We start from the raw sequence: 24,961 nt of genomic DNA, 5'->3' as shown, positions 1-24,961 counted from the left end.
TGCTATTTGAGGAAAATTATCTCTCCAGGGTTTTAAAACTCAGCTTAAAACTTTATTTTTTTTAAACAGGCTTATGATAAGGCACCAGGTTAGGGCATTAGGAGCTTTCCTTGAAGTCACATTTTGATTTTAATTTGTTTGAAGTGTAAAGTTAGTTATGCGTTTCTTGATAATAGTAACATAGAAACATGATGGCAGATAAAGGCCAAATTACCTATCCAGTCTGCCCATCCAGAATAACCATTATTTCTTCCTCTCTCTAAGAGATCCCTCATGCCTATCCCAGGCTTTCTTGAATTCAGACAGTCTCTGTCTTCACCACCTCTTCTGGGAGACTGTTCCACGCATCTATCACCCTTTCTGTAAAAAATATTTCCTTATATTACTCCTGAGCCTATCACTCTTAACTTCATCCTATGCCCTCTCATTCCAGAGCTTCCTTTCAAATGAAATAGAGTTGACTCATACACGCATTTACATCATGTAGGTATTCAAACATCTGTATCATATGTCCCTCTCCCGCCTTTCCTCCAAAGTATACAGATTGAGATCTTTAAGTCTGTCCCCACACGCCTTATGATGAAGATCACGCACCATTTTAGTAGCCTTCCTCTGGACAGACTCCATCCTTTTTCAATGTGTGGCCTCCAGAATTGTACGCAATATTCTAAATGAGGTCTCACCAAAGTCTTATACAGGGATATCAATACCTCCTTTATCCTTTATCCTACTAGCACCCTAGCATTCTTCTAGCTTTCACCATCAACTTTTCAACCTGTTTGGCCACCTTAAGATCATCACATACAATCAAATCCAAATCCCACTCTTCTGTGGTGCACATAAGTTCTTCACCCCCTGAACTGTACTGTTCCTCAGGTTTTTGCAGCCCAAATGCATGACCTTGCATTTCTTAGCATTAAATTTTAGCTGTCAAATTTCAGTCCATTCTTCAAGCTTCGCCAGGTATTTCTTCATTTTATTCACACCATCCGGTGTGCCTACTCTATTGCAGATTTTGGTATCATCCGCAAAGAGGCAAATCTTACCCGACAGCCCTGCAGCAATATCATTTATAAAATGTTATAAAGAACAGGCCTAAGAATAGAACCTTGAGGCACACCACTGGTAACATCCCTTTCCTCAAAGCGATCTCCATTGATCACTACCCTCTGTCGCTTTCCACTCAACCATTTCTTGACCCAGCCTGCCACTTTGTGCATTCCCTCTATCCAATTCTCTGGTCACCCAGTCAAAGAAATTGATCAGATTTGTCTGACAAGATCTACCTCTAGTGAATCCATGTTGCCTCCAGTCCTGTAATCCACAGGATTCTAGAAACTTCACCATTCTCTCTTTTAAAAACATTTTCATTAATTTGCTTACCACAGAAGTCAGACTTAATGGCCTGTAATTCCCTACTTCTTCCTTACTTCCACTTTTGTAGACAGAGATCACATCCACCCTTCTCCAGTCCTCCGGTACCACTCTCGACTCTAGAGACTCATTGAAAAGGTTAGTCAGCGGAGTCACCAGAACTTTCCTAAGTTCCTTCAGCACCCTTGGATATACACCATCCAGCCCCATTGCTTTGTCTATCTTTATTTTAGCTAGCTCCTCACGAACACAACCCTCTGAAAATCAATTGGGGTCTACCACTCCTCCATCCCTACTCACGTTTGTCTTCTGCAGTCCCACGTCTCTTATTTTGGACTTCTCTTTTTTTCTAAATGTAGACTGCCTTGGCCTGTAATATCAGTAAAGACAGTATAACCAAAACAAACTAAACTGTATAGAATAATTTTCTTCTTTCCTGTGTAATTTTTGGTAGGTCTGGATAAATCCAATCCTTTGGACCATAAATAAGACTGGTTATTTTTTTTTAAAAAGGAAATGTGCATAATTATATTTAGGGTCTGCTTTAACCAACAAAACCAATAAAATGGTTTTTCCAAGCTAGATCATACAACATTGTTGTTAGGTCTAAGCCAGGGGTGGGCAACTCCGGTCCTTGAGGGCCAGAATCCAGTTGGGTTTTCAGGATTTTCCCAATGAATATTCATTGAAAGCAGTGCAAGCAAATCGATCTCATGCATATTCATTGAGGAAATCTTGAAAACCCATCTGGATTCCGGCCCTTGAGGACCGGAGTTGCCCACCCCTGGTCTAAGCTATCCATTGCAGGCTGGGTTATTCATGTTTCCTTTTGCCATATAAATCAGTTATGTCCTGTATTAAGGAAAACGTCACATTTTAATGTCATTTACATCTCTCTTCCGGGTTTCAAATCTTCACAGGATACTTGACTCTACCAATAATCTCATATTTGGAGAGAGGGAACCTATATGTGAGGAACAAATAACTAAAGAAGCTTCTAGTCTCACTGGAACTACAGCTCCATGATTCATCTACACCTAAGAATTGCAGGTCCAAGATTCATCTACACCTAAGGTTGTTATAATTAATCCCTGTCTTGCTACGCCCCAATTTTTTGGCCCCAAAATCTCGGTTTATATTCGAGTATATATAGTATGTAGTCAGTTGAGATCAGTTCGTGAATGGTCCCTAATTCCAGCCTGAAAAACACAGACACAATTTATGACAAACCCATTGCCAGCCCTGGCTTTGTCTCAGGGGAAAGCAGAATTAAGACACGGTCTCTGATCAGAAGAGCTGTCCAGGTTAGCAGCACTGGTATGGAAGTGGCTGACTACCCCTCTGATAGTGAGACAGAGTAAGACAGACATGAGACTAGTTTCACTAGGCAGAATGTCTCTTAGAAGAAAACTGCTGCCAAACATCCCAAGGTTCCAGCTGTAAAAAGGGAGCCTATTCCTTTAAGGAAAGCTAAGGGCAGGGAGTCTAAGTTGAGCCATGCTCTGCTCCCGAGAGAGCTACAGCCCATCCCCCTCCATAGGAGAAGGGGGTGGGGCATTGAGTTACTTAAGGAGAGAGCTTTGAATTAGCAGAGGAGGCAGAAAGGGAAGCAGGAAGCTGAAGGCAGGAACTTCCCTCAGGAACCATGGCATGGGCAAAGTGTTGAAATGGCTGAAAAAGAACAAATGCTGGGACGAGCCCCAGAGAGTTCAGAGGTTGGAGAGCTCATGGACACGGCTGAGCTTCCATTGTTGCTAACACTGCCACAGAACTATATGGAGGTGAACTCTGAGAAAGAGAAAGAAACTCTGGCCATTTGCAAGTAGGAACTGTGTGGGTGTGTTTTCCTCTTGAAAGGAAAGAGCTGTGCCTTTCTTTAAGGAAAGAAAAGAGGTATTTTGATATCTGCATTTTACTTTCTTTTGCTGGGAAATTGTATTGTTGCTGGAACTTTTCCCTCCGAGGCAGGTGAAAACCTCATTAGACCAATATTTGCACTGTATTACTTAATGAGCAATGTTTGCCATTACAGTGTTTGCCTGCTAAAGAAAATCCTCTTAAGTAGTGCTGGAGCTAACGGTAAAGAAACACCTGGGAACTGAAGTTGTAGAGCAGTATTTTTCAACCTTTTTACACCTATGGACAGGCAGAAATAAAAGAATTATTCTGTGGACCGGCATCGGTCCGTGGACCGGCGGTTGAAGAACACTGGGCTAAGTCTTGGGCCAGACCCCGCCCATCTCTACCCCAGACCCCACCCCCATAATAGTACTAATTGCACCTTGCACGCCCGTGCCTCATCTGGAAGCCTTCCCTCTGACTTTGCAACGTCAGAGAGAAGGCTTCCGGTTCAGGCGCAGGATGCCTGTAGGAGCCACTGCCCGTGGCTTTGTGCACTGAATCAGTTAGGAAGAGGGAGCTGGCTCGAAGATAACGCCGCATCGATCGCACCATGGACCGGCAGTTGAAGAACTCTGTTTTGGGCCTGATGCACGTGCTGGCCCTGTGGACCGGCAGGAAATTTCTGTGGACTGGCACTGGTCCATGGACCGGTGGTTGAAGAACACTGTTGTAGAGGGTTCAGAAGTTGGTGCAGTTTGCTGTGTGTTTGAACTCTTTCAAGAACAGTATATTTTTCCTACTACTGTTTAAAACAGTGTATCGGAAACTGTGTGCTGCCTGAGATTTCTGGTGTGCCGTGACACACTGGTGAGGAGGAGAGTAATTTCTCCACCTGAGCATAGTGCATTGATGCACCTTCTTGTCCAGTTTGCCTGTCTTGACTAGATTGTAAGCTCTTATAAGCAGGGACTGTCTCTTCTGTGTTTTGATGTACAACGCTGCATATGTCTAGTAGCGCTATAGAATTGATTAGTAGTAGTAAAAGTTTGGAATTTAAAATGTATGGAATGTAAAAAAAAAAAAAAAAAAGGTATTTGCACTGAGAAATAATCACTGCTAGTGCAATTTACAGAGTTAAGGGAACTTTATTTAACAGAATGCAAAATGATCAAAATGGGTAAGGTATCATTTGACATTATTTTGTTAATTATTATTATTATTTTTTTAAATCTAACAATAAATTTGTTCCCCAAAATGACAATTATTTGGAGTGATAGATACTACATATCATTATATTTAATCAATAATAAAGCATAAGTGTAATAGTAGTAGGAAAAGGTTTAAATATAACAGTGAAATTCAACTAATGGTCCCAAATATGAAAAGAACATAAGAATATGTACTGTCATAAGGATATAAAATGTATGTACAGTAATTATGTACTGGTATTTGATAATTGTAAAATACTTGAACTAAAACAGGAGCCTGGTTCATCAAGGTATTTTCCTGTAGATATGTGGGGGATAGTTTCATAGTAGGATGCCCTTGTGAAATGTCCAAGGAGTGTATTATATAAACGTAATAACCTCAAATATCCAACTCTAGAGGTGACAGCATGAGTGAAGGAGTAGCCTAGTGGTTAGTCCAGTGGCCTGAGAACCTAAGTTAACTGGGTTCAAATCCCACTATCGCTCCTTGTTACTCAAGTCCAGGTACAAAATAAATATAGTATCTGTACACCCTATTAATAAAATACCTCTCTACTGTTTATGGACAATGAACAAAGGAAAGCATTTAGTTTATTTCAGCCCTTTTATATAATTGTGCTAAAATATACAGTTACCACAGTTTAACATGGGACTTCTGAATGCAGTAGCTGCATATATAAAGTGGCAACCATTGGGGGCATTCCCAGTGTTTGTCTTTACAGGTCCCTTGTTAAAAGTTCCTTTAGCATACAGAATGCTATTTGGAATTAGCACAGAAGCATTTAATGCTTCCTATTTAGGAGGTGGTAAGTGGGTCAGTGTTAACTCACATTAGTCAGTTAGGCCCAGATTCTATAAGTGGCGCCATTGGCCACCTAAAAAAAAAAACAGCCATCAATAATGTGTCAGTCATGCAATGGTGCCGCTTATAGAATTACGGCTTTGTAAAAGGTAGGCGCCGGAAATATAGACCAGGATTTTCAAAGCCTACATTTCCGGTGCCTACCTTTCACTTGAATCATGGCTATGGAGGTGCTTTGTAATGCCTAACACCACTTCTGGCATTTTCCATGCTTACAGTGGCGCAAGGTGTCGTAAAGCACCTTTGTAGCCATGATGCAGGTACACCTACATTTTTTTTAAACAGCATATTCCACTTAAGTTAAGCACCGGTAGAATGCCTCCTGGTGCCTAACTTAAGGCACTGTTTATAGAATATGGGCCTTAGTGTGCAGTATTTACAGCTTTCCATGGCCATTCTTTGCCCATGATGTGGCCCCTTATATAACTGTACACTTAGGGCTGGATTCAGTCCACAGCATCCAAAATTAGGTGCCGGAAAGATCTGTGCTAAGATAGTATTCAAGAAAAGGCCCTTGGCACATCTTAGTGATGATTATGTCCCTTACTTTGGGCATACCCGCTGAAACCTGATGTCTATACTTGTGCCTCGGCAGCTGTGTGTACCAATGACAGTATTCTATAACAATGTACCTAAGTTCTAGGAATGCCCTCGATCTTCCACGCCCCTTCTGAGGCCACACCCCTTTTGAGTTGAGTGCTAGAAAATTTTGGCACAGATGTTATAGAATAGTGCCTAGGACAGATGCGCATGCATATCCAAATTGTTGCCGCTAACATTGATTACTGATGCCTCAACTTATGAACATATCTGCCCTAGGCACCCAAATTTGGGCGTTCAACTTTTGAGTGACCTACATAGAATCTGGCGGTTAGTCTGCAAAGTTGCGTGCACAAGTTAAAGAATAATATGTGTTGCATGCTGTGCCGGCAGCCGTGTCTTGGTGGTAGAACGGCTTAGCAGGCACGATATCACCATCAGAATTAATCACCAACAGTTCAATAATGCTTGAGAATTACCCCCTTAATGCATAATTTACCGCTCACCAACTGCAAAAACACCACAAAGCCCCTTAACGCTGTCTATGCTAGCAATTACTACATGGTATACCTCACACTATACCTCTTAATATGGTTTAATATAAGGGCCATTTACCTCAAAATGCGCACTAAAACGAACATTTAAGGCCACCCACACATCACACACATATCCACAGTCTGAAAAAAAGAAGACAGAAAAAAAGTGGAGAAAAAGCCTCAGTTAAGTTTCATATGGCTAAAAAAACTCCACTTATGTGTCTTCACTATATCAAAAACAGTGGTGAGAAATGGAGACACAATAGCAGCCCCCCCAAAAAACACCTCACACCCATCTCACATACAAACATTGTGTGAAAAAAGATTGCAGTCTAGAGGCACAGTCAGAAATATTGCAACTTGAGCAAGGAAAAAAAAACAACTTAGCTGTCCACGAAGTCCCAGTTGTCTCCAATCAGGCTTACTCCCAAGTCCCACTACCCGGGCCTTGTGGTTAAACAGCAGTTCATTTTACTTATTATTATTACTTCATTTAACTTATTATTAAATTTTATCAATATTATTTATCTGAGTTCTTCAGCCTGTCTACTAATTCCTGCATGAAGAGTAGCCTAATGGTTAGTGCAGCAGGCTTTGATCCTGAGGAACTGGGTTCAGTTCCCACTACAGCTCATTATGACCCTGAATGAGTTGCTTAACCCTCTCCTGCCCCAGGTATAAAAAAAAAAAACAACCAAAACTTAAATTGCCCACTTGGAACAGAGAAAGTACCTGCCTATAATGTGCACAACACTAAATGATTAGTAGTAATTCATGTATAAAGTCTGCATCTGCTTCAGGGAGCCAGACTGAAAAAATCTTTATGTAAAGCAATAAGTTTCTTCATGAGGTCCCCATCTTTAAATGCATTAATCCTACTATGAACTATTGTATAAGGAATTTTTCAGTCTGGCTCCCTAAAGCAGATGCAGACTTTAAACATGAATTCATGCTGAAATTTTCTAGCACTCAAAAGAGGTGTGGCCATGGAAGATTAGGGGCATTCCTAGAACTTAGGTACATCCGCGCTCAGCTTTGGGCACGAGGACTTATACCAAGTGAAACCAGATATAAATCCCAGCGTGCAAGTTGGGCACTATAAGGGAAGCTGATCCTGGAACATCCAGTGGCATAGTGAGGGTAGGAGGCACCTAGGGCAGTGGTGTCCCCTTCTCTGGCTCATTGCTCCTTCCCTGCCCCTTCCCCACCACATGGGCACCTTCCCCTGTGCCTCTAACTCTTTGCTGGGGCGAGCAGCATCACCAACCTCTGCTCGCGCTAGCCTCGGCACTCTCCCCGGTCAGCTCCACTCCCCTTTATTACGCCTCTGGGAGCCACCGTTATAGAATACCGTTCAGTGCTGATCTTTCATGTTACCGAATTTTGAGCTTTTTCGGAATCCAGCCCATACTGTATATTGGGACTATTCTATAATATAAGTACTAACATTTATGGGGGAATTCTGTATAGGGTGCCCAGAGTTATGTGCACTTTATAGGAAAGAAGGTTCTTCCTTTCCTTTATAGACTAGACTTCTACCAGGTGCTTAATTTAGGTGTCCTCTTATAGAATTTCCCTTAAGTGCATACATGTATGTAGATTGCAGTTCTGTCCTGGCTACATTCAAGTGACATCCCTAGGAATGCCTCCACACAATGTGTGTATAAATATGTGCAATCTTGTTGGCACATGTACTTGTATATTTGGGAAAAGCCTTAGTGAATCAGCTCACAAGTGGTGTTATATATTTGCTGGAGAAATTGTGAACAAGAATGCATTATACCATATATAATGGGTTTGACCTATGTTAATGGGCATTTTGGAAGAAAAATTAAAACCTAGATCAAGCAGATTACTTGGAGGATCTTCCAGTAACTCCGGAAATGAGGTTACTGGAACTACCACTGAAGGAAGTTTACACATGCAAAGACAATTTTGTGGATGCTAAAATTTAGTTGCAGTAATATGGAGAATACCTGTTGGCCCAAATTTAGCTCAGGAAAATATGAAATATTGAATGTTGGAAGAACCAAGTATTTCTGTATGTATATAATATTTTGTCATATGTAGCTCTTGAATGACACGGTTACAGAATTTGTCACTGTCCCCATCCCTGCAGGAAACCATCCCAGATCATTCTTTAGTGTCTATCACAACCTCAGTCCTTCTACACCAGCATTCTTCAATACAAAGCTTGAGGGTTAGTGGTTGTGCCCATTCATACACTTCTCCCTCAGTATTCACGGTTTCAGCAATCGCGGTTTTGATTATTCATGGTTTTTAGCTTGCTGGCTCCTCCCCCCAAATTACATCAGCTTGCATAGAGAAATCGCTGATTCCAAGTATTTACAGAGAAAATCACTGATTCCCAGCACTTTCTTCACTGTGTTTTGCCTTTCCTTCAAGAACAGGCCAGGTCTCCCACCACGTTATTCGCAGTTTCACCATATTCACGATGGTTTTTAATAGAAAACAGTGAATAACATATGAAAAAGTTATTCACGGTTTTTCTGTATTCGCGGGTCTGTTAATCCCCTATCATAGCGAATACGAAAGGAGAAGTGTACTTTTTTTTTTTTTTTTAAATTCTTTATTCCATTTTAATCATTCAACAAGTGTACAAGAAAAATCATACATAGTCTCAGAAACAACACTTGATAAATCCATCAAGACAATAACAATTGTGGGGAGGAGAAGTGTACTTTGATTCTTCCGTCTCTCGTTAAAAAATGACACGGGGATGGTTTCCTGCGGTTATCCACGGGGATGGTGACAAATTCTATCACTGTCATACTCAACAGAGCATTGTAGAGCAACATGTTTATAAACTTGTGATGTAATACTGCATTATCTCATCCTATTATTTTTCACAATGTCAATAAAATGTAAATGTATGTATGTATAAAGATTTGTCATTGTTACATTACATTAAAAGTTTAACATTTACATAAAAATAGTTGTTGGCTAATAATTTCTAGTTCTTTTGCATGTTCCTTAGCGGAATATTAAGGAGACAATGATATAGGGCACACCTTTCATTAGAAGATTTAATTGTATGTTGCAGGATTGAGCACCTCTATTTCTTCTTCTTTTGTAGGACCAAATACAAGAAAAACTGATCTTTGACCAGAGTCTCTTCAAGATCAGAAAGGTTTACCTGTTCATCTTGTTTAGCTTCATAACTCTTCACTCATCAGTGTAATGCTGTTGATACACCAATGCAAGACTAGTTTCATATTCATGGGGATGAAGACAATCCAGAGCACGTTCACCAAAAAAGTATATGGAGAAAGTATATGGAGAAAGACTTAGGGCTCCTTTTACTAAGGTGCGCTAGTGTTTTTAGTGCACGCACAAAATTACTGCGCGCCAAACCGCACGGTACGCTTCTAGAATAACGCCAGCTCAATGCTGACGTTAAGGTCTAGCACGCGGGACAATTTAGTGCACGCTATTCTGCGCGTTAAGGCCCTAACGTACCTTTGTAAAAGGAGCCCTTAAAGATCTAATTTGGAAGAAAAGCAGGAGAGGGAGATATGATACAGACAGATATTTCTAACATATGAAAGCATAGAAAGTGGGTTCTTTTCAAGGAAAGAAAGCTCTAGGATGAGAGTGAAAGTAGGTAGATTTAGGAGTAATATTTGGAAATATTTCTATACAGAAAGGTGGTGAACACTTGAAACAACCTACCAGTAGAGGTGGTAGAGATGAAGACAGTGCTTGTAGTCAAGAAAGCATATGACAAGCAGAGCAGATTTCTGAGGGAGAGGAAAGGATTGTAGAGCTGGACTATTGTGATGGGGGGGAGGCGGATAGGCTATATGATCTTTATCTGCAATAATTCTCTATATTCCTGTGCTCTACCAAGGAGGGTAAGGGAAGAAAGTACAAAGTACAACTGTGTGCAAATATCATGCACCTATATGAATAGCAGCCATATTGAAAGAGATCAGGGTATATAATGCAGCTATAGCAAAATAATGCTGCAATACATAATTGCAGGCTACAGGAGTTAATGAATTCAATTAATATAAAGTGAAACTGTAATATAAAAATTGATTTAAAATGACAAAAAAGGGAAACAAGGCAACCCTTTTATTATGAAGACAAGCCTTTTTTAAAAAAAATGAGAGACCACTTTGCCTAAATAGGGTTTCTGTCCCAAGTACTGTGTAAAGGGGCTACACATTTATCATCCAATTATAATTGATCATCATTTTCTATCCCTCAGAAGTCTGTCTGATGGAATATGCAGGATTCTGAATTTGCCAGGCTCACAGTTACGCAAATGCCATATGCTGGTAATGGTTAACCTTTGTTGCTCAGTGATTCTTTTCAGCAGAGAACTAAGTCTTAAGGAATTCTGGTTTTTTTTAATCTTACAATGTAAGTACTATCTGTATATCTTTCTCAGCCTAAATGTGTAAAGTTGTCTGCTCAAAGCTTCTAGCCTTCTGTGATCCTCCATGACTATTACATATTTCTGAAGTTCCCAGTAATCAACACCATTAAAGTCATTGTTGCCACATGTGGCCATTCTAGCAACATGCCGCAAGAGCATTGACAATTCCTGGAAGTTTAGGTCAAATTAGGCAATATTTTGTAGCTTTCACTAAATATAATGGCATAGTTATAATATATGAAAGGATGATGCCATGAAGTTTCTGGTTATGAATAATCTGCCCGATATTCAGCGATATTTAACTGGCCAGGAATGGCTCCTGACCAGTTAAATAGTGCTCGACTATCTAACTGCTAATATTCAGTGGAAGAAAGCAGGCTGTCTACTGTTGAATATCACTGTTAGTGGCTAACAGCTAGCTAACTATATCTCATGACTTATCCGGCTAGCCACAAATATTTAAACACTGGTCAGCTAAGTTTAATGCCTAAGATAGGCCACATAAATAGCTGATCTCTTTTGCCACTACAAAGTTATGAGAGATATTCAATAATTTATCTACCTGAGTAAGAAAGACAGTAGAAAGCGTATCGAAACAACTCAAGGTTACTCGTGCACAATTGCGGCTCAGTGCAGGTCTAACATTCCAAGAGACAGGATGTCAGGAGAGTCATTGTGTGTTTCATGTAAGAAACTGCTAGATTTGGAGCACCATTCGGTGATAACATTTCTCACAAAAGAAGGGAAAAGGCCAAAGGAGATCCATGAATGCATGACTGAGTTTATGATGAGACTGCCCCATCATCATCTTACAAAGTAAAATTTAGAACAAGAAGTTCAAGTGGGGTAGAGAGTCAATTGAAGACAACCCTCACACTGGATGGCCTGTGGAACCAACTTTCACAGAAATGTGCAAGAAAGTCGAGGATTTAATTTTGTCAGACAAATCGATTAAGGTTTCCTGAACAGCTGAAGTAATGGGCATCTCAGCAGGTACAGTTTGAAAAATAATTAATGAAAAGTTGAGCATGTCCAAGGTTAGTGCAAGATGGGTTCCAAGAATGCTGACACCACGTCAGAAGGCCAACGGCTCCAGTGCTATTAGGGGAACTTGGAGATGCTCCATGAATACCAAGTGATTTTTTTTCATTGTTTGGTGACTGGAGATGATACTTGGGTTTATCACAGAGATCCTGAGTCCAAAATGGAGTCAATGCAGTGGAAGCACAAGTCATCCTCCACCTCAAAAAGTTCAAGACAGAAAAATCTGCAAGCATACTAGCATAACATAAGAATAGCCTTACTTGTTCAGACCAATGGTCCATCTAGCCCAGTATCCAATCTTCAAGGAGGCCAATCCAAGTCACAAGTACCTGGCTGAAAGATCTTTAGAAGTGGGAAGACAGCATTTTGAAAATTAGTCGAATGACAGTTAATTACACACTATCACATGAAACTTTCATTGGGTCTTCTGAAGAAGAAGGAGAAATGTGGTCCCTGTCCATTGGCGTGCTCCATGTTTCTAAGCATATGTGAGATGACCATTTAAAGACTGATATTACATTGTATAATATAAGAACATAGGATTATTTGTGCATTTCGGTTTGATTCCATGTGTTAAATTCCAACTATTAATCTATATTATATATACATTGACTTAGTTGTTTGGGTACACCATAACTGAATATCAGCCAGATCCAGATAACTTATCAGCCACAAAAGTTCTGGTAGCCAGATTGGGGCCCAGCTTGTGGAGCTAACCACTATGGGGTGAATATTAACTCCTGTATTTCTAGTTTTGAAATTGTTTACTAGGAGCCTAAATATGGACATCTTCCAATATTGTTTATTCCTATGAACTTTGTCAAGGAAGGGGAGGGAAAAATAGGGGGGGGAGGAGTCCCCCTCACCTTTCCTGTTTATTGTAGCAACCAAGCATTTCTAGCTTGTCTGTGCAAATATTTTTGAAGTTTCATCAAATTAAACTGAAACTTACAAACAGGTAACCTAATGATCATCGATTGATTTCCCCCAAATCAGTGCTATCCTAGTTTCAAATGATTGACACATGTAAGCATCTGTATTCATGGTTCAAGTTTCAAGTTTCAAGTTTATTAGGATTTTATATACCGCCTATCAAGGTTATCTAAGCGGTTTTTACAATCAGGTACTCAAGCATTTTTCAATGTTTTGCTTTATTTTGACAATTCTTTCTAAGAAGTCTAATATTAAAATAATCTTAATATAAGTTTTTAAATATATCCTAATTTGAATGAATTTTCATATCTTTTGCTTTGAATTTTCCCTCTTTAGCAGTCACTTTGCACCAGAATTGAGAAGTTAGTAATTATTTTCTGATGACATGCAGTACACTGGAGCCACATGTATGTCTTATATCTGAATAGAACACTTATGGCAAAAGTGTCAAGCTCATTTTAACATTGGGCTAAATTTGAGAAAAATGTATTTGAAGTGGGCCAACTGGGGTGGGTTGAAGATCCGCTTTGGAAGGTGTACATTGCAACAAACTGGAGGTTCTCTTAACTTTCAGATTGATTTATTTAAAACATTTCTAATCTGCTTTAAAGCAAAGTGGCTCACAATCAACATAAGAACATAAGCCGTGCCTCTGCCGGGTCAGACCTGAGGTCCATCAAGCCCAGCAGTCCGCTCACGCGGCGGCCCATCAGGTCCATACATAGCTTTAAGCACAAACAGAGTTAAAAATCCACATTAAAAAAAGCAAACAGAAAGGTAGAGGTCAGAGTATGGACACCATATCATGTTAATCTTAGGGCTCCTTTTACGAAGGTGCGCTAAGCGTTTTAGCACACCCACCAGATTAGCACACGCTAGTCAAAAATCTACTGCCTGCTCAAAAGGAGGTGGTAGCGGCTAGCGCGCGGGGCAATTGAACGCGTGCTATTCCATGCATTAAGGCGCTAGCGCACCTTTGTAAAAGGAGCCCTTAGAATGGCCACCCAATTCAAGTACTAGTAAGAGATTGCAATGCTGAACCCAGTGACTTAAACATTTATTGCAATCTAATACTGTTTTTTTTTTTTTTTGTATGGACCTTCAGAATATAACCAGGTACATTCTACTTCTGGTTGTTTTAATCTCCATCGGTCCAACTTATATTAAATATTTGTAAAAATTATTTTTGTATTTTCAAATTTTTCTTCTTATTTGTTCTTTTATTCATTCATTATGTAAATAATTTTCACTTAGCTTTTAGAAAATTTCTTCATTGTGCTTATTCTCTTTCAATAGCCATCTCTCTCGACATGCATGTTTCACTAGAAACTTTCTTCAGGGTCGAGGGGAACTAAAACTAATTCAGAAACAACTAAAGGTTAAAACCACATTATCAACCTGTAGTCCAGCAATCTTTGTGTTTAGTAGTAATAGGAATTTTTTCAAAGGTTTCAAAGGCTACCGACCAAACTGCAGGCACAGAAACAGTCATAGTAAAACGCTTACCATTTGCGGGAGCTGCTTGCCATCATAAAACATAGCCGTGGTTTGCAATTACTGTCTTAGAATGGAAACATATAATCATTACAGAGGAATGCTTGTACAAAGAGAGGAGGCTTTTAAGGTTCTGTGGAAACTTGTTACAGTTTAGAAAACTGTTAGAGTGCCTGTCAATGCATTCCATAAGGCTAGCCCAGCAATGGAAAAATACAATTTTTTAGTTTGCACATATCGGACAGTGTTCATTATACCTGTATCAAGCAGCAAATGGTTATCAGATCTCAATGCTCTAGATGATCTATACAACACCAGGTGCTTAGCCAGGTAGTCGGGCAAGCTATCACAGACATCCTATTGGACTACTTTCAAAATTTTATATTGATCCCAAATGATATCAGTAGCAAGGAGCCTAAGAAATAAGATGGGTGAATTAGAAGCTATGGCAGAAAAAGATAACGTGGACATCTTCGGCATCACGGAAACATGGTGGACTGAGGAAAACGTCTGGGACACTATGCTACCGGGATACAAACTATACCGCAGAGACAGAGTGGCTCAAAAAGGTGGGGGCATTGCCATATAGTCAAAGAGGGAATTGAATCTACTGGAGAGAACACGCCACATCAGACGGATAAGTTAGAGTCTCTATGGGTCAAAATTCCAGGAACAAATGGACTGGAAACAAAGATCGGCATCTACTACCGACTCCAGGGCAGTCCAAAGAAATTGATGGAGAAATGACGGACGAGATTAAACGCAACTGCAAGGGAGGCAACACAGTTATCATGGGTGACTTCAATTATCTGGGGATAGACTGGAACCTAGGCACCTCCGGCTACGCTAAGGAGATCAAGTTCCTGGATGCTGTAGGCGATTGCTTCCTGGAACAAATTATCAAGGAAAATACAAGAGGAAATGCAATTCTGAGCTTAATTCTAAATGGACTGCGAGGACTGGCACAAGGTATAGAAGTGGAAGGGACGCTGGGAAACAGCGATCACAACATGATCCGCTTCAACTTGGACATAGGGGTGAAACATTGGTCTAGAACTACAGCCATGGCACTGAACTTCCGAAAAGGGAATTACAAAGGGATGAGACTCATGGTGGGGAAGAAGATTAAGAAGAGGATAAGCACTGTAAAAATGCTAGAGCAAGCTTGGGCGCTTTTTAAGAACACAATCACCGAAGCGCAAAATCTATATATACCGCGTATCAACAAGGGATTCAAGAGGAAAAAGAACTGGCATGGCTCACTGTAGAGGTGAAGGAAGCGATCAGAGACAAGAAAACTTCGTTTAAGGAATGGAAAAGGTCAAGAATGGACGAAAACTGGAATAAGCACAAACGGCATCAACGCAAGTGCCATAAGGCGGTAAAAGGGACCAAAAGAGATTACAAGGAAAAAATAGCCAAGGAGGTAAAAAACTGCAAGCCGTTCTTTCGATATATTAAGGGGAAACGACCCACAAAGGAAGTGATGGGACCGTTGGATGACCATGAAATAAAGGGAGTGCTAAAGGAGGACAAAGCAATCGCTGACAAACAGAACACATTTTTTTTTGCATCTGTATTTACCGAAAAGGATATAAACAGCATACCGGAACCCATCAGGCTATATGCTGGAAATGAAGACTGGAAACTGACAGGGTTGATGGTCAGTCTAGAAGAGGTATGCAGCCAAATTGATAGGCTTAAGAGCGATAAATCCCCGGGACCGGATGGCATCCATCTGAGGGTCTTCAAGGAACTAAAAGGGACTATAGCTGAACTGTTTCAACTAATAAACAATCTGTCAATCAAATTGGGAAAGATTCCAGAAGACTGGAAGGTGGCGAATGTTATGCCAATCTTCAAAAAAGGTTTGAGGGGAGATCTGGAAAACTACAGACTGGTGAATCTGACCTTGGTACTGGGAAAGATGGTAGAGGCGCTGATCAAGGACTGCATCATTGATCACCTTGATGGACATGGTCTGATGATGACCAGCCAGCACGGTTTCAGCAAAGGCAGATCTTGTTTGACGAACTTGCTGCACTTCGAGGGAGTAAACAGGCAGATAGACAAGGGCAACCCGGTCAACATTGTATATCTGGATTTTTAGAAGGCATTCGACAAGGTTCCACATGAACGACTACTTAGGAAAATTGCAAGCCATGGAATCGAGGGTAAAACACTCACGTGGATTAAAAACTGGCTGGAGCATAGGAAACAGAGAGTGGGGTAAATGGACAATACTCAGACTGGAAGAGCGTCACCAGTGGGGTGCCACAGGGCTCGGTGCTTGACCCATGCTCTTCAACATCTTTATAAATGATCTGGACATTGGTATGACGAGTGAGGTGATTAAATTTGCAGATGATACGAAGTTATAAAGAGTAGTAAAGACACAGGGGGATTGCGAAGATCTGCAACATGACATAATCGAGCTCGAGAAATGGGCATCAACATGGCAAATGAGGTTCAACGTGGATAAATGTAAAGTGATGCATATTGGTAACAAAAATCTCATGCACGAATACAGGATGTCCGTGGCGGTATTTGGAGAGACCTCCCAGGAAAGAGACTTGGGAGTTCTGATCGACAAGTCGATGAAGCCATCTGCGCAATGTGCGGTGGTGATGAAAAGGGTGAATGAATGCTAGGAATGATTAAGAAGGGGATCACGAACAGATCGGAGAAGGTTTTCATGCCGCTGTACCGGGCCATGGTGCGCCCTCACCTGGAGTACACTTCTCCCTCCATATTCATGGTGATAGGGGAATATCAAGAGCGCGAATACCGAAAAACCACAAATAACTTTTCATGTTATTCGCAGTTTTTTTATTAAAAACCATAGCGAATAAGAAATTGTGAATAACAAAAAATACAAGATTTACGGTTTAAGTTGAAAACATTTATTGCAACTTTTGAATAATACAGTGCTGTGCTGTCCATTAAACATGAGTGAACCGGTATTGTACTGTACAGTAATTATCTCTTACTCAGTAGGTGCCTTCCTCCTCATCGTCCAGTACATGTACTGCATGCAGTGCAGGAGGAGAAAAAGAGGATAAGTGAGCACTAGGTCCCTCCTCAAGGAGTGGAAGTGAATCTTCAGTATGCGGTACAGGTGTAGGAGGATGATGAAGAGACGAGGGGGATGCCTCCTCATGGGTGGAAGAGGTGAATGAAGAGGCAGTGGATGGAGAGCAAGTGACTCTAGGTTTCTTTTGGAAATACATTGTGATTTTCATCTGGCTTTTCTGATTCATAATTTCTTTATATATATTTTTGTATGTAGAAATCACTGCTTCTGCTAACTCCTTTATCTTTAATGCACATACCATGGATGGGTCGATGTCATAGAAAAAGTTGACCGCACCATTGAACCTGCATATGCCTTCTGCAATATTATCCATTGTAAACTTGTCTTCTAGCACTTCTTCTTCTTCCTCTTCATCGGGTATTGCCTCTCCTTCAGGAGTAGTCAGGTCAATTAGGTTATTTTCTATTAGTTCATTTGCTCTGGTGTCTATTAAGTCTTGAATATCCTCAATATCCATATCTTCAAAGCCTTCCCCACCCACCTGCCTTGCCAAGTCCACGATGTCTTCCATAATTTCTTTGACAGGCTCTGTGATATTGACAGTGTTCTCCCTTTTTACACATTCAGGCCAAAGATTCTTCCAGCACAAGTTCACTGACTCTGGCTTGACAGCTTTCACATCTCTTTCAATAAAATTGATGGCATCAGCAATAGTGAAGTCCTTCCACTTTTACATGATGTTATCCACATTTGGGCCTTCGTCCATCACATGCACAATCCTCTCCAATAAATACCTTGTGTAGCCTTGAATGTCCTAATTACCCCCTGGTCGAGAGGCTGGATGAGAGACATTGTGTTGGGGGGGCAGGTAAACAATCTCAAAACCCTCAATGTGGAACTCATGTGTCTGGGTGTCCATGGGTGTCCAGGGGCATTGTCCAATATCAACTGAACTTTGAATTCCATCCCTTTATTGGCTAGGTATTTTCTTTAGTTCAGGCACAAAACACTGATGAAACCACTGTAGGAACTGTGCTCTGATTGTCCAAGCCTTCATGTTGCTTATCCAATAAACAGGCAGCTGGAACTTATTTTTTCCCTTCAAGGCTCAGGGGTTCGCTGCTTTATAAATCAGTGTTGGCTTTATCATATGGCCTACTGCATTTGCACAAAGCAGCATGGTTACGCAATATCTTGCAGCTTTGAAACCTGGTGCTCGCTTAGCCTCTTTGCTAATGAAAGTAATCTGTGGCATTTTCTTCCTAAACAGAGCAGTTTCATCGGCATTGAATGCCTGCTCATGTTCATATCCCTTCTCTTTAATAATTTCCTTAAAGGTAGCAGGGAACTCTCTAGCTGCCTCTTGGTTGGCAGATGCTGCTTTTCCTGCCACTCTCACATTACGCAGGCCATACCTGTGACGGAATTTATCAAACCACCCTTTATTGACCAGAAAGTCGATGGATTGTGACACTCCATCTTCCCTGCTCTTCAAGTTATCATAAAAAGACTTTGCCTTTCCTCTTATCATCACAGAGTCTACCAGAATTATCTTCTTGTAGCAATCCTGCACCCACAGAAATGTTGCAGCTTCCATATGAGAGAGATTGACATCTCGCACAACATGTAATGTCTTCACACCTGCAAGAGTAGCTGCTGCAACAGCTTCATGGATTGCTCTTTCATTCTTCTTTATGTACCTAACGGTTGACTCATTAATGCCATAATGCCGAGCAACAGTAGAGGATGAATTACTCTCTGAAGCATATCCAATAATTCAACCTTTTCTTGTAAGATTTTCACTTTTTTCCTCTCTTGGGAGCACTTTCAGTAGAACCAGGATTCTTGTGCTTTGTAGCCATGGTGGGAATCAGCGATTTTCTCTTTGCACCTGGGAATCAGCGATTTCTCTGTGCAGTGCTGAGAAACAGATTGCTCTGTGCAGTACTTGGAATCAGCGATTTTATCTTTAAATGCTGGGGATAAGCAATCTTCTCTGTGCATTGCTGGGAATCAGCTATGCATGCTGGGAATTAGCGATTTTCTCTGTGCATTGCTGGGAATCAGCTGTGCATGCTGGGATTCAACGATTTCTTTGTGCAGTGCTGGGAAACAGAGATTACCCTGTGCAGTGCTTGGAATCAGCAATTTTATCTTTAAATGATGGGGGATTAGCAATTTTATCTTTAAATGCTGGGAGTCAGCGATTTTTCTCTGTGCATTACTGGAAATCAACGATTTTCTCTGTATTCTATAATCATTGGTAATCAGTGATATTCTCTGTGCAATTTGGAATCAGCGATTTTCTTTGTAAAAGTTGTGAATTGGCGATTTCAATGATGTAATTGGGGGGGGGGGGGGGAGGAGCCAGCATACTGAAAACCGTGAATAATCGAAACAGCGATTGATGAAACCACGAATACGGAGGGAGAAGTGTACTGTGTCCAGCACTGGTTGCCATACATGAAGAAGGACATGGTACTACTCGAAAGGGTCCAGAGAAGAGCGACTAAAATGGTTAAGGGGCTGGAGGAGTTTCCATACAGTGAGAGATTGGAGAAACTGGGCCTCTTCTCCCTTGAAAAGAGGAGACTGAGAGGGGACATGATCGAAACATTCAAAATACTGAAGGGAATAGACTTAGCAGAAAAAGTCTGATTGTTCACCCTCTCCAAGGTAGGGAGAACGAGAGGGCACTCTCTAAAGTTGAAAGAAGATAGATTTTGTACAAACGTAAGGAAGTTCTTCACCCAGAGAGTGGTAGAAAACTGGAATGCTCTTCCGGAGTCTGGTATAGGGGAAAACACCCTCCAGGGATTCAAGACAAAGTTGGACAAGTTCCTGCTAAACTGAAACGTAAACAGGTGAGGCTGGACTCATTTAGAGCACTGGTCTTTGACCTGGGATTGCCTCATGAGCGGACTGCTGGGCACGATGGACCACTGGTTTGACCCAACAGTGGCAATTCTTATGTTCTTAGCCAATGTAATTTTTTTAAGATAGGAGAAATATGTTCATAACGAGACACTTCCATCAACATCCGAGCTGCTGAGTTCTGAATGGTTTGTAATGCCTTGATACGAAGAGGGTAAAGCTAAATAGATACCATTGCAGTAATCCAACTGAAAGTACCATCATATGTAGTACTTGTCTGAAATCCCAATTAGTTAACACATTCTTCAAATGAGAAAATTTCCGCATAGCAAAATATGCTAGCTGGACTACTCTTGAAACTTACATAACATAACTTTATTCTTCTATATAATAATAATAATAATAATAACAGCTTATATACCGCAGTACCGTGACGTTCTATGCGGTTTACAAAAGATTAAGCAAAGGTACAAATTGATTGACTTCAAGAGGGGTAGAAGAAAGAGAACTAATAGGACAGGAAATTCTTTGTTGAGGAAAAAGTGATCAATTGGACAAGTTAATCGCTATTGGGGCGAGAGAGATGAGTGGATAAATTGTCTAGATGCTTTAGGAACAGGTGTGTTTTTAGACGTTTCCTAAATTCCTCATAAGTAGTGGGCGAAAGTAATTGTTCTAGGTCTTTACCCCATGATGCTGCTTGGTGTGAAAGAAAGTGTTCATGATGTTTTTTCAGTTTGCAACCTCTCACTGGGGGGGAAACGAAGTTGGAATGTGAGCTTCTCTTGTGTCTGTTGGCTGAGAAGGAGAAAAGGTCAGTAATGTATTTAGGGGCAAGTCCTTATAATGCTTTAAAGCAAAAACAGGCGAATTTGAACAATCAGACGATTTCTAGGTGGTTTACACCGAAGAGAGCTGGACAATCAGCGAAGTACAAAATACAAATAGCAAAAGTACAACATATTTCTTAAGAATAGTCAGAGTAGAATTATTGTTATTAATGTAACTTCTATTTAGGAAATGAATTTATCAAACAATACAGTCTTAATTTCTTTCTGAAATGTGCCGTAAGACAGCCTGGCTCCACTGATGTAAATTACCCAACCAGGACTGCTGAATGACAATTTTGCATCAAGAAGCATACCAAGTACCCTAGTCTCGTCACTAATCTTGATCACACTGATGGATTTCTCTTGGCCATAGGTGTTCATCTGTATCTCCAACAGTCATTATTTCTGTTTTTCCTATATTCAGAGAAAACCCTTTGCAGCTAAGAATAGCCTTACTGGATCAGACCAATGGTCTATCTATCCCACTATCCCTTCTTCACGGAGGCCAATCTTGTCACAAATACCTGACAAAACCCAAATAGTAGCAGCATTTCATGCCACCGATCCAGGGCAAGCGGTGGCTTCTCCCATGTCTGTCTCAACAGCAGTTTATGGATTTTTTCTCCAGGAACTTGTCCAAGCCATTTTTAAAACCAGCTACATTAACCGCTCTTACCACATCCTCTGGCAACACATCCCAGAGCTTAACTATTCTCTGAGTGAAAAAATATTTCCTACTATTGGTTCTAAAAGTATTTATTACTCTGTAACTTCATCGATTGTCCCCTAGTCTTTGTAAATCTTCATGCAATAAAATATCGATCCACTTATACTTGGTCCACAACATTCAGGATTTTGTAGACTTTGATCATATCGCCCCTCAGCTGTCTCTTTTCCAAGCTGAAGAGCCCTAACCTCAAATTTTGCAGTCAACCAAGCAGGAATTGTAGGATGTCGCTTTCTTTGAAACTTATTTATTTTATTTATTTATTTAAAACACGTATATCCCGCATATCAGACATCTATATGGATAATAATAATTTATTCTTATATACCACCAAACCATCAGTTCAAGGTGGTTCACAACAAGAAGACACTGTACAAACAGTGAATTACATACATGAGCATATCAAATATTTCTCAGAGAATACAAGTGGCGATTAAGTCACATATTTATCAAACAGGTAAGTTTTAAGAATTTTGCTGAATAAATAGTAAGACTGAGCTTGGGTAATAAGAGCATTCTAACATGAATTCATTGCAGTAGCCTGGAATACAAAAGTTTTTCCTAAGAATCTCTTGCTGTGTCTTGCTTTTACCGATGGGAACATAAACCAATAGGTTTTTCGTGTATTCTTATTTGAATTATAAGAACAATAAGTACATACAGTAATTAAAACAAAAGTACATAATAAGTACATAATTAAAACAAAACATGACATACATCAAAAGAACATGGCAGATCATTATAAAATAAAACAACCTAAACCTATTCCTTAAAATAATTAAAACCAAGAAATTACAAAATTACTTCCCATCAATCTTGTTAGTCTTTCCCCTCTTCTCACCCTTTCCCCTTTTACTCGGATTTTTCATTAGTTATTAGTGAGGGTGATTGTCTCTTTAAGATGACTGGAGGCTCTGGCTACAGTAGATTTATTTTTCTGGTATGTGTACAAACAGCAGTAGAGGCTTGAGAATGTCAAGAATGACAGGAGCAACAGCAGCAGTGAGAGAAATCAGTAGCGGAAGAGGCAGGTACCAGATGGGAAAGAAGAGTTTAGCATGGCAAAGAGATCATCTGTGCACGTGCAGGGATAGAGGAGTAGGAGAGTTTTGTGGCAAGGGAGAGATGGGAATAGAGTCATATCCTGTTGCATTGTGACATCAAAGAAATTTGCCACTTACATGGCACAGCTGTAGGGTACAACTGCAAAACTATATTGGGGTGAAGCATCTGGTGACAGGAGTATGAGATTGATAAAGGAGATTGTCAGATGGGAAAAGACCCATAGGATATGTTTGTCAATTGAAATTATTTGGAAAGCCTTTCAGTGTGTTGCTAGACTCAGCTGCTCTGTTTTTGCTTTTTCTGCTGTTGGAAGAAGACAGTCCTCAGACATTCTAAAATCAATTGTTGCTTCAGGGTCTGGATTTTTCAAAATTTTCTTTTTTCAACTTCCTTCCATTAGATCCCTCCTTAGATTTTTGGTCTTTTTAGTTTCTTTTTCTTTGAAGATGGGATGATTTACAGACATTTGACTGAGTCTTCCAATGAGTTGAATGACATGAACAAATCATTGTGTCAAATCACTTGCCTACTGTGCCCATATCTTTAGCATCTCAGGCAGCTTCTCATGAAAAATAATTTCAATCATTGTTGCTCACAGCTGTTTCTTACAGACATTTTAGAAAACAGCCCAAAACCTATCTTTTCTCTAAATACCTGACTAGCTGACTCATTTAAATATACAATTATGTTTAATGTTTATAATCTTTTGTAAAGAAGCGAAGCAGGTACCAACGTCAGAGAGCTATATTCTTGTACTCTCCAACAGCCAGAACACTAATGCCAACCTCCCCCGAATAACTATAGAAAATCACCTCACCCCCACCAAAGTTCGACCTCCCCACCCCCAAAAAACATTCATACTCCCAACAACCACACCACCCACAACAGATCCACATAACAAACAGACATCCCAAGGTGAGCACCAGAAAGCCTCCAAACCAGCCAAATTAAAATGAATTCAGAACTAAACTCCTAGTCCTAGGAGACAAAGATCTGCATGATGACGTTAAAATCTTATGAAGTGAGCCTTATTGAATCGCTATTTACCTATGTGATAAAGTCGGCTCCAAAACCTGAAGGTAAGTGTTTTGAAAATATGAGGGTTTTTTAGGATCAGTGATTAAAATCTGGAACAACTAGCGGGGGGGGGGTGTCACCAGGGCCAGGAGGACTTGGGCTCCCTCCTGGCTCGAACAACTAGCGGGGGGGGGGGAGGGTCACCAGAGTCAGGAAGGCTTGAGCTCCCTCCTGGCCCGATATTGTCGGGGAGTTGGGGAGTCGGCGGGGCAAGAGGGCTTGGGCTCCCTTTTGCCCCGATCGTGTCGGGGAGTCGGGGGGGGGCAAGAGGGCTTGACGTCAGAGAAAGGGCGGGACCGCCGGAAGAAGCAGCGCAGGCGCAGGGCTCACAGAAGGGCCAGGACCGCCAAGAGGAAGCAGCAGGACACCGGTAGGCGCTTCTACATGATGGGGGGGGGGTCAGGAGGCTGTGGGGGTGCGAGCGGTCCTTCAGGGTGGGGGTGTGGGTGCGAGTGCGTGCGAGCGGTCCTTCGGGGTGGGGGTGCGGGTGCGTGCGAGCGGTCCTTCGGGATGGGGGTGTGAGCGGTCCTGCGGGGGGGTGAATCGGACGTCGGGGGGGGGGGAACTATGTAAAAAAATGTTTGTACAACGCGCAAGGTTATGCACGGTTTGTAAAAACCGTGTATAACGCGCGCGTTATATGCGTGAAAATACGGTACTGGAACTGCTAATGAAGTATGAACGATGAAAGATAAAAGATAGAGAAAGGGGAGAAAAGAAGGAGATAAAGAAGAAGAAAGGAGAATAAGAAGCAGAGGAAGAAGAAGAGGAAGAAGACAGGAGTGTCTATGGAACAGAATGAACATAAGAGTCCAAAAATGACCAGGGTGATTTAGTGTGCACCAATTTTGTTGAAAGTTGGGATATATTCTTTTTTTCATATGCATAGTATTCAAATTTATGATACATGCTCAGAGAGTTCCACCAAAAAGTGTAGTCCAGTAATGAAGAAGCCTTCCAATTTTTCAAGATGTGCATAAGAGCAATCACAAACATAGCATCAATGAGTTTATGAGGACAATTCGATTGAGCAAAGCAGGGGTGTTGAGATCGATGAATTATAGTGTCCAAAGAAATCTCTTCTGAGCAGTTGGTGATAGATTTTATGATGTCCCA

At 40.9% G+C, this 24,961-nt stretch overlaps 1 protein-coding gene across 1 annotated transcript in view; it reads left to right on the top strand.

Annotated features, from left to right (window-relative positions):
• CNBD2 (cyclic nucleotide binding domain containing 2) overlaps nt 1–24,961 on the top strand; it is a 162,966-nt gene that overhangs the window by 4,730 nt on the left and 133,275 nt on the right. The gene's annotated exons all lie outside the window — the stretch shown is intronic.

The sequence above is a fragment of the Geotrypetes seraphini genome, chromosome 5 (genome assembly GCF_902459505.1).
Source record: "Geotrypetes seraphini chromosome 5, aGeoSer1.1, whole genome shotgun sequence".
Taxonomy (NCBI): domain Eukaryota; kingdom Metazoa; phylum Chordata; class Amphibia; order Gymnophiona; family Dermophiidae; genus Geotrypetes; species Geotrypetes seraphini.
This window is presented reverse-complemented; position numbering and strand designations above follow the sequence as displayed.